This window comes from Oncorhynchus tshawytscha, unplaced genomic scaffold (assembly GCF_018296145.1).
Source record: "Oncorhynchus tshawytscha isolate Ot180627B unplaced genomic scaffold, Otsh_v2.0 Un_contig_475_pilon_pilon, whole genome shotgun sequence".
In the NCBI taxonomy this organism is placed as follows: domain Eukaryota; kingdom Metazoa; phylum Chordata; class Actinopteri; order Salmoniformes; family Salmonidae; genus Oncorhynchus; species Oncorhynchus tshawytscha.
This window is the reverse complement of record NW_024608409.1, coordinates 50001-60724: the sequence shown is the minus strand read 5'-3', so window position 1 is coordinate 60724 and position 10724 is coordinate 50001. Positions and strand designations below refer to the sequence as shown.

General features: G+C 46.6%; 1 pseudogene; it reads right to left on the bottom strand.

Moving 5' to 3' along the window:
- Nucleotides 1-2079: 2079 nt before the first annotated feature.
- Nucleotides 2080-10724, bottom strand: part of LOC112241348 — a 16473-nt pseudogene continuing 7828 nt past the window's right edge.

Sequence of the window (10724 nt, the reverse complement as noted above, 5' to 3'; positions counted from 1 at the left end):
TAACATCAGGACATCAAACCATAACATCAGGACATCAAACCATAACATCAGGACATCAAACCATAACATCAGGACATCAAACCATAACATCAGGACATCAAACCATAACATCAGGACATCAAACCATAACATCAGGACATCAAACATCGGGACATAACATCAGGACATCAAACCAAAACATCGGGACATCAAACCAAAACATCAGGACATCAAACCATAACATCAGGACATCAAACCATAATATCGGGACATCAAACCATAACATCAGGACATCAAACCATAACATCAGGACATCAAACCAAAACATCAGGACATCAAACCATAACATCAGGACATCAAACCAAAACACCCCAAAAAATACAGAGAAGGAATTCCGACATGACTTACATCAGCTAGTATGGAGTCTGTCTGATGTATAGGTGCAAAATTCTGGTAACTTTCCCCAAATTCCCTGTTTTTTTCCCCCAAAAATTCCAGGTTGGAAGATCCCTGGATTTCCTGCCAATTCCTGACAGATTCCGGGAATCTTCCAACCTGGATTTCTGGGAATTTTGGGAAAGTCCACCCAAACACTATCTTTTGGTATCTGTTTCATCAGTCCATTGTTGACATCGTTCTAAAATGTTTTCCTTGTCACCAATCAAGTTTTCAAGATATGTACTGTAACTTTCAAAATACATAAATCATCTCCGTAATTATACGTTTTGCATCATATGACTATAGATACATGACTGGAATGAGTAGGTGTGTCCATACTGTCTAGACTGGGACTATAGAGACATGACTGGAATGAGTAGGTGTGTCCATACTGTCTAAACTGACTGGGACTATAGAGACATGACTGGAATGAGTAGGTGTGTCCATACTGTCTAGACTGGGACTATAGAGACATGACTGGAATGAGTAGGTGTGTCCATACTGTCTAAACTGACTGGGACTATAGAGACATGACTGGAATGAGTAGGTGTGTCCATACTGTCTAGACTGACTGGGACTATAGAGACATGACTGGAATGAGTAGGTGTGTCCATACTGTCTAAACTGACTGGGACTATAGATACATGTGTATGTATGACAGCTGGGGTGGAAAAGGAAACGTAATCATAAAGACAGCAGGAAAACAAACGTGCGCACGTACACACACACACACACACACACACACACACACACACACACACACACACACACACATACACACACACACACACACACACGCACACGCACGCACGCATGCACACACACACACACACACACAGACACACACACACGCACACACAGGTTTTAACGACCCTGCACTTTAGCTGACATGACGTGGTAAAGTGGAAAACATCCTCATCATTACTTATTCATTGAACGTGTCATCCTCCTCATCATCATCATGCTGTTGTACCAGAAGAGAGAGAGAGAGAGAGTAGGGTTGGGGGAGGGAGAGAGAGGGAGAAGGAGAGGGAGAGAGAGAGAGAGTAGGGTCGAGGGAGGGAGAGAGAGAGAAAGGAGAGGGAGAGAGAGAGGGAGAGATGGCGAGAGAGAGCGAGAGAGAGAGAAGGAGAGGGGAGAGAGAGAGAGAGTAGGGCCGGGGAGGGAGAGAGAGAGAGAAGGAGAGGGAGAGAGAGAGGGAGAGATGGCGAGAGAGAGCGAGAGAGAGAGAAGGAGAGGGAGAGAGAGAAGGAGAGGGAGAGAGAGAGAGAGAAGGAGAGGGAGAGAGAGGGGAGAGATGGAAAGAGAGACAGAGAGAGGGAGAGAGGGGAGAGATAGAGAGAGAGAGAGAGAGGAGAGAGAGAGAGAGAGGTAGAGAGAAAGAGAGGGGAGAGATGGAGAGAGAGAGCGAGAGAGCGAGAGAGAGAGGGGAGAGATGGAGAGAGAGAGAAGCGAGAGAGAGAAGGAGATGGAGAGAGAGAGCGAGAGAGAGAGATGGAGAGAGAAAGAGAGAGAGAAAAAGAGAGACATGTAGAGAGAGAGAAGGAGAGAAAGAGAGAGAGAAAAAGAGAGAGATGCAGAGAGAGAGAGAGAGAAGAGAGAGAGATATAGAGATCAGGTTGGAGAAGGCCTTTGAAAGACAACAACCAAAAGGGTACTTACCACAACTGCTAGCAGTATAGGTGACCGTATGATCCACCAGTACTGCATGTTGATATTCTGCTCCCAGCACCTGTCAAACAGAGGAGCACAGCACTGAGGATAACATACAGACAGCACCTGTCAAACAGAGGAGCACAGCACTGAGGATAACATACAGACAGCACCTGTCAAACAGAGGAGCACAGCACTGAGGATAACATACAGAATCAAATCAAATCAAATCAAATTTTATTTGTCACATACACATGGTTAGCAGATGTTAATGCGAGTGTAGCGAAATGCTTGTGCTTCTAGTTCCGACAATGCAGTAATAAAAAGCAAGTAATCTAACTAACAATTCCAAAAAAACTACTGTCTTATACACAGTGTAAGGGGATAAAGAATATGTACATAAGGATATATGAATGAGTGATGGTACAGAGCAGCATAGGCAAGATACAGTAGATGATATCGAGTACAGTATATACATATGAGATAAGTATGTAAACCAAGTGGCATAGTTAAAGTGGCTAGTGATACATGTATTACATAAGGATGCAGTCGATGATATAGAGTACAGTATCAACGTATGCATATGAGATGAACAATGTAGGGTAAGTAACATTATATAAGGTAGCATTGTTTAAAGTGGCTAGTGATATATTTACATCATTTCCCATCAATTCCCATGATTAAAGTGGCTGGAGTAGAGTCAGTGTCATTGACAGTGTGTTGGCAGTAGCCACTCAATGTTAGTGGTGGCTGTTTAACAGTCTGATGGCCTTGAGATAGAAGCTGTTTTTCAGTCTCTCGGTCCCAGCTTTGATGCACCTGTACTGACCTCGCCTTCTGGATGACAGCGGGGTGAACAGGCAGTGGTTCGGGTGGTTGATGTCCTTGATGATCTTTATGGCCTTCCTGTAGCATCGGGTGGTGTAGGTGTCCTGGAGGGCAGGTAGTTTGCCCCCGGTGATGCGTTGTGCAGACCTCACTACCCTCTGGAGAGCCTTACGGTTGAGGGCGGTGCAGTTGCCATACCAGGCGGTGATACAGCCCGCCAGGATGCTCTCGATTGTGCATCTGTAGAAGTTTGTGAGTGCTTTTGGTGACAAGCCGAATTTCTTCAGCCTCCTGAGGTTGAAGAGGCGCTGCTGCGCATTCCTCACGATGCTGTCTGTGTGAGTGGACCAATTCAGTTTGTCTGTGATGTGTATGCCGAGGAACTTAAAACTTGCTACCCTCTCCACTACTGTTCCATCGATGTGGATAGGGGGTGTTCCCTCTGCTGTTTCCTGAAGTCCACAATCATCTCCTTAGTTTTGTTGACGTTGAGTGTGAGGTTATTTTCCTGACACCACACTCCGAGGGCCCTCACCTCCTCCCTGTAGGCCGTCTCGTCGTTGTTGGTAATCAAGACTACCACTGTTGTGTCGTCCGCAAACTTGATGATTGAGTTGGAGGCGTGCATGGCCACGCAGTCGTGGGTGAACAGGGAGTACAGGAGAGGGCTCAGAACGCACCCTTGTGGGGCCCCAGTGTTGAGGATCAGCGGGGAGGAGATGTTGTTGCCTACCCTCACCACCTGGGGGCGGCCCGTCAGGAAGTCCAGTACCCAGTTGCACAGGGCGGGGTCGAGACCCAGGGTCTCGAGCTTGATGACGAGCTTGGAGGGTACTATGGTGTTGAATGCCGAGCTGTAGTCGATGAACAGCATTCTCACATAGGTATTCCTCTTGTCCAGATGGGTTAGGGCAGTGTGCAGTGTGGTTGAGATTGCATCGTCTGTGGACCTGTTTGGGCGGTAAGCAAATTGGAGTGGGTCAAGGGTGTCAGGTAGGGTGGAGGTGATATGGTCCTTGACTAGTCTCTCAAAGCACTTCATGATGACGGATGTGAGTGCTACGGGGCGGTAGTCGTTTAGCTCAGTTACCTTAGCTTTCTTGGGAACAGGAACAATGGTGGCCCTCTTGAAGCATGTGGGAACAGCAGACTGGTATAGGGATTGATTGAATATGTCCGTAAACACACCGGCCAGCTGGTCTGCGCATGCTCTGAGGCGCGGCTGGGGATGCCGTCTGGGCCTGCAGCCTTGCGAGGGTTAACACGTTTAAATGTCTTACTCACTTCGGCTGCAGTGAAGGAGAGACCGCATGTTTCCGTTGCAGGCCGTGTCAGTGGCACTGTATTGTCCTCAAAGCGGGCAAAAAGTTATTTAGTCTGCCTGGGAGCAAGACATCCTGGTCCGTGACTGGGCTGGGTTTCTTCCTGTAGTCCGTGATTGACTGTAGACCCTGCCACATACCTCTTGTGTCTGAGCCGTTGAATTGAGATTCTACTTTGTCTCTGTACTGGCGCTTAGCTTGTTTGATAGCCTTGCGGAGGGAATAGCTGCACTGTTTGTATTCAGTCATGTTACCAGACACCTTGCCCTGATTAAAAGCAGTGGTTCGTGCCTTCAGTTTCACACGAATGCTGCCATCAATCCACGGTTTCTGGTTAGGGAATGTTTTAATCGTTGCTATGGGAACGACATCTTCAACGCACGTTCTAATGAACTCGCACACCGAATCAGCGTATTCGTCAATGTTGTTGTCTGACGCAATACGAAACATCTCCCAGTCCACGTGATGGAAGCAGTCTTGGAGTGTGGAGTCAGCTTGGTCGGACCAGCGTTGGACAGACCTCAGCGTGGGAGCTTCTTGTTTTAGTTTCTGTCTGTAGGCAGGGATCAACAAAATGGAGTCGTGGTCAGCTTTTCCGAAAGGGGGCGGGGCAGGGCCTTATATGCGTCGCGGAAGTTAGAGTAACAATGATCCAGGGTCTTTCCACCCCTGGTTGCGCAATCGATATGCTGATAAAATTTAGGGAGTCTTGTTTTCAGATTAGCCTTGTTAAAATCCACAGCTACAATGAATGCAGCCTCCGGATAAATCGTTTCCAGTTTGCAGAGTTAGATAAAGTTCGTTCAGAGCCATCGATGTGTCTGCTTGGGGGGGATATATACGGCTGTGATTATAATCGAAGAGAATTCTCTTGGTAGATAATGCGGTCTACATTTGATTGTGAGGAATTCTAAATCAGGTGAACAGAAGGATTTGAGTTCCTGTATGTTTCTTTCATCACACCATGTCACGTTGGCCATAAGGCATACGCCCCCGCCCGTCTTCTTACCAGAAAGATGTTTGTTTCTGTTGGCGCGATGCGTGGAGAAACCCGCTGGCTGCACCGCTTTGGATTGCGTCTCTCCAGTTAGCCATGTTTCCGTGAAGCAGAGAACGTTACAGTCTCTGATGTCCCTCTGGAATGCTACCCTTGCTCGGATTTCATCAACCTTGTTGTCAAGAGACTGGACATTGGCAAGAAGAATGCTAGGGAGTGGTGCACGGTGTGCCCGTCTCCGGAGTCTGACCAGAAGACCGCTTCGTTTCCCTCTTTTTCTGAGTCGTTTTTTTTTGGTCGCTGCATGTGATCCACTCGGTTACACTGGTTGTAAGGCAGAACACAGGATCCGCATCGCGAAAACATATTCTTGGTCGTACTGATGGTGAGTTGACGCTGATCTTATATTCAGTAGTTCTTCTCGGCTGTATGTAAAGAAACCTAAGATGACCTGGGGTACTAGTGTAAGAAATAACACGTAAAAAAAACAAAAAACTGCATAGTTTCCTAGGAACGCGAAGCGAGGCGGCCATCTCTGTCGGCGCCGGAAGTAAGGAAAGACAGCACCTGTCAAACAGAGGAACACAGCACTGAGGATAACATACAGACAGCACCTGTCAAACAGAGGAGCACAGCACTGAGGATAACATACAGACAGCACCTGTCAAACAGAGGACCACAGCACTGAGGCTGACATACAGACAGCACCTGTCAAACAGAGGACCACAGCACTGAGGCTGACATACAGACAGCACCTGTCAAACAGAGGACCACAGCACAGAGGCTGACATACAGACAGCACCTCTATTCCCCAGGGTTGTATTGTAAAGGCCCTGAAAACAAGGCTCAACACAGCACACAGCGTAACATACAGGGCCCAGTATACAAGGCTCAACACAACACTGAGGGGAACAAGAGAGTTTATAGTAGGGTACTATAGTACAGTAACCCTAAGAGAGTATGAAGTAGGGTACTACAGTCCCGTAAGAGAGTAGAGAATGGAGAGGTTGGACTCTGAATAAAATATTAAGTCCCGTAGAGAGTAGAGAATGGAGAGGTTGGACTCTGAATAAAAGATTAAGGACCGCAAGAGACAGTTGATCTTCTTGGGGATGTTCTCCTGTCCTCTGAGTGTAATCATCTCGGCTCTAAGTGTTCTAAGCTTAACGTTCCATTACACATCGCAGGAGGTTTCCTGGTTTACACATCACAGGAGGTTTCCTGGTTTACTAACCTGCCTGAATTTCAGGTCACAGCTATTGAAAATAAATTGACCAAGATCCTCAAGGAACACTGCAGGGATTTCCTGGTTTTAGACAGCAGGAGGTTTCCTGACAATAATTGACATCTCAAGGAGGTTTCCTGGTTTAAAAATACAGAGATCAGGTTTCCTGGTTTACTTTTGAACCAGGGACTTCTCCTGGTTTGAACCAGAGTTTCAGAACTGGTTTGAATCATCTCAGTTTGAACTAAGTGTTATATCACCTGTAGGAGTTTCCTGGTTTACACATCGCAGGAGGTTTCCTGGTTTACACATCACAGGAGGTTTCCTGGTTTACTAACCTGCCTGTGTTCAAAACAGACATTCCCGTCAACCGCTAAATGGTTTAGGTCACAGCTATTGACTATAAATCTTCTGCTAAATTGACCAAGATCCTCCAAGGAACACTGCAGGGATTTTCACTTGGAGAGAGCAGGCTGTCTGACCTCTCAATTCCTTGTCTCTAAAAATATTGGAGGTGTCATCAGTCATGCATCATTGCATCGCCAGTAGTACTACTCAGAACTGGTTTGAACCATTAGTACTACTCAGGACTGGTTTGAACCAGTAGTACTACTCAGAACTGGTTTGAACCAGTAGTACTACTCAGAACTGGTTTGAACTAGAGGTTATATCACCTGTAGTACTAGTCAGAACTGGTTTGAACCAGTAGTACTACTCAGAACTGGTTTGAACCAGTAGGTACTATCACCTGGTTTGAACCAGTAGTGCTACTCATAACTGGTTTGAACCAGTAGACTAGTCAGAACTGGTTTGAACCAGTAGTACTACTACCTAACCCTCAGAACTGGTTTGAACCAGTAGTACTAGTCAGAACTGGTTTGAACCAGTAGTACTAGTCAGAACTGGTTTGAACCAGTAGTGCTAGTCAGAACTGGTTTCAACCAGTAGTACTATATAGTACTATACACTCATGCAGGCACTCACTCACTCACGCATGCAGGCACTCACTCACTCATGCAGGCACTTACTCCTCATTTTCATACATGTATTTCACCATCACCCAGGGCACCAGGAAGATCAGAGGGGCACCTGCAGAGAGAATCACATTAAACACACCAACACAAAAACTACCAACACAAAAACTAATAGACTACCTAACCCTGAGACTGACTATCTCTATAATATCACTACTACCTAACCCTGAGACTGACTATCTCTATAATATCTCTACTACCTAACCCTGAGACTGACTATCTCTATAATATCTCTACTAACTAACCCTGAGACTGACTATCTCTATAATATCTCTACTACCTAACCCTGAGACTGACTATCTCTATAATATCTCTACTACCTAACCCTGAGGGTGACTATATCTATAATATCTCTACTACCTAACCCTGAGACTGACTATCTCTATAATATCTCTACTAACTAACCCTGAGACTGACTATCTCTATAATATCTCTACTACCTAACCCTGAGACTGACTATCTCTATAATATCTCTACTACCTAACCCTGAGACTGACTATCTCTATAATATCTCTACTACCTAACCCTGAGGGTGACTATATCTATAATATCTCTACTACCTAACCCTGAGACTGACTATCTCTATAATATATATACTAGGTGTCTGGCTACCAAACAGATTACCAAATGCTCTGTCTTCTGGTATATAATGTGCTATGCTATGATAATATCTCTACTACAACCCTCCACCCCCTCATCCCCCTCCTCCCCCTGAGGTCCCTATATCTCCCCCATCCCCCTACCTCCCCTCCTCACCCCAGCCGATACACAGGTAGATGTTGAAGTAGTTTCTCTCAGTGAACACGGTGATGACCAACAGGTTGTGGAGGTAGATGCCTTCCACCAGCAGCCAATGAGCTGTTAGCCATGATACTGTACTGCATCATCACCACGGCGACTACGACACCCCACCGCCGTCTACAGGACACAACACACAGAAAAACACGTTTCAAGACTTAACAAAACCCTTATAATCCTCCAGTATGGCTAAACAATGCTTCAGAGATCAAACCCTTATAATCCTCCAGTATGGCTAAACAATGCTTCAGAGATCAAACCCTTATAATCCTCCAGTATGGCTAAACAATGCTTCAGAGATCAAACCCTTATAATCCTCCAGTATAGCTAAACAATGCTTCAGAGATCAAACCCTTATAATCCTCCACATGGCTAAACAATGCTTCAGAGATCAAACCCTTATAATCCTCCAGTATGGCTAAACAATGCTTCAGAGATCAAACCCTTATAATCCTCCAGTATAGCTAAACAATGCTTCAGAGATCAAGCCCTTATAATCCTCCAGTATGGCTAAACAATGCTTCAGAGATCAAACCCTTATAATCCTCCAGTATGGCTAAACAATGCTTCAGAGATCAAACCCTTATAATCCTCCAGTATGGCTAAACAATGCTTCAGAGATCAAACCCTTATAATCCTCCAGTATGGCTAAACAATGCTTCAGAGATCAAACCCTTATAATCCTCCAGTATGGCTAAACAATGCTTCAGAGATCAAACCCTTATAATCCTCCAGTATGGCTAAACAATGCTTCAGCTTCAACCCAAAACACCCACCTTGTTGTTGACTGGCCACTTTACCTCACCCTGGTCAACCCAACCCAACACACCCACCTTGTTGTTGACTGGCCACTTTACCTCACCCTGGTCAACTCAACCCAACACACCCACCTTGTTGTTGACTGGCCACTTTAACACCCAAAACACCCACCTTGTTGTTGACTGGCCACTTTACCTCACCCTGGTCAACCCAACCCAAAACACCCACCTTGTTGTTGACTGGCCACTCCACCTCACCCTGGTCAACCCAACCCAAAACACCCATTGTTGACGCTGACCTCCAACATGGCGTCCTTATCACCCTGGACAGAGCCAGGATGAAAAATGCAAACAGGTTCATGACTGGATGTTGTTCCTCACCCTGGAACTTCCTGTACCCAAAACACCCACCTTGTTGTTGACTGGGAATGTCAACTACAGCAGAGGTCATATAACAAAACAAAGGTTATGAAATTAGAATATGTATATCTGTATGGGTACTGGTCAACCCAAACCCAAAACACCCACCTTGTTGCTTCACTGACTGGCCACTTTAATCCTCACCCTGGTCAACCAACCCAAAACACCCACCTTGTTGTTGAATCTGGCCACTTTACCTCACCCTGGTCAACCCAACCCAAAACACCCACCTGGTTGTTGACTGGCCACTTTACCTCACCCTGGTCAACCCAACCCAAAACACCCACCTTGTGGCTGACTGGCCATTTACCTGACCCATGGTGGGTGGCTGAAGGACATGGTGGGTGGCTGAGTGGCTGAAGGACATGGTGGGTGGCTGACCTTGTGGTTGACTGGAGGACATGGTGGGTGGCTGAGAGGTCAACCCAACCTGAAAACACCCACCTGGGTGTTGACTGGCCAGAGGTCATGGTGGGTGGCTGAAAGGTCATTGTTGGTGACTGAGAGGACACCCTGGTCAACTGAACCCAAAACACCCACCTTGTGGTTGACTGGCCACTTTGGGTGGCTGGTCAACCCAACCCAACACTGGTCTGAGAGGTCATGGTGGGGGCTGAGAGGTCATGGTTTGACTGAGACGACCCTTTCAGACAAACAACAACAACAACAACACACCTCATTGTTGACGAGCCACTCCACCTCATAGTCTGTAACATCCTGGTCCTGTCCGATGTTGACGCTGGGAGCCTCCAACATGGCGTCCTTTATCAGGATGGACAGAGCACGCAGGATGAAGGATGCAAACAGGTTCATGTGGATGTTGTTCCTCATACAGTGGAGCTTCCTGAGAGGGGTGGGTGGCTGAGAGGACATGGTGGGGGCTGTCAGGTACAGGTGAGGTAATATAACAGAGATTAAAGGTTATGAAATTAGAATATGTATATCTGTATGGGTACTGTCAATAGGTGGCCAAACAGTAAGGTCAGTGGAGCTACCTTGCTTCACTGACATGTCCATTCAAATCAAACATGCTTCATTGACGAGAAACATACACCTTTCTACCTCCATGAAGAGTGGTGGGTGGCTGAGAGGACATGGTGGGTGGCTGAGTGGCTGAGAGGACATGGTGGGTGGCTGAGTGGCTGAGAGGACATGGTGGGTGGCTGAGAGGACATGGTGGGTGGCTGAGAGGACATGGTGGGTGGCTGAGAGGACATGGTGGGTGGCTGAGAGGACATGGTGGGTGGCTGAGAGGACATGGTGGGTGGCTGA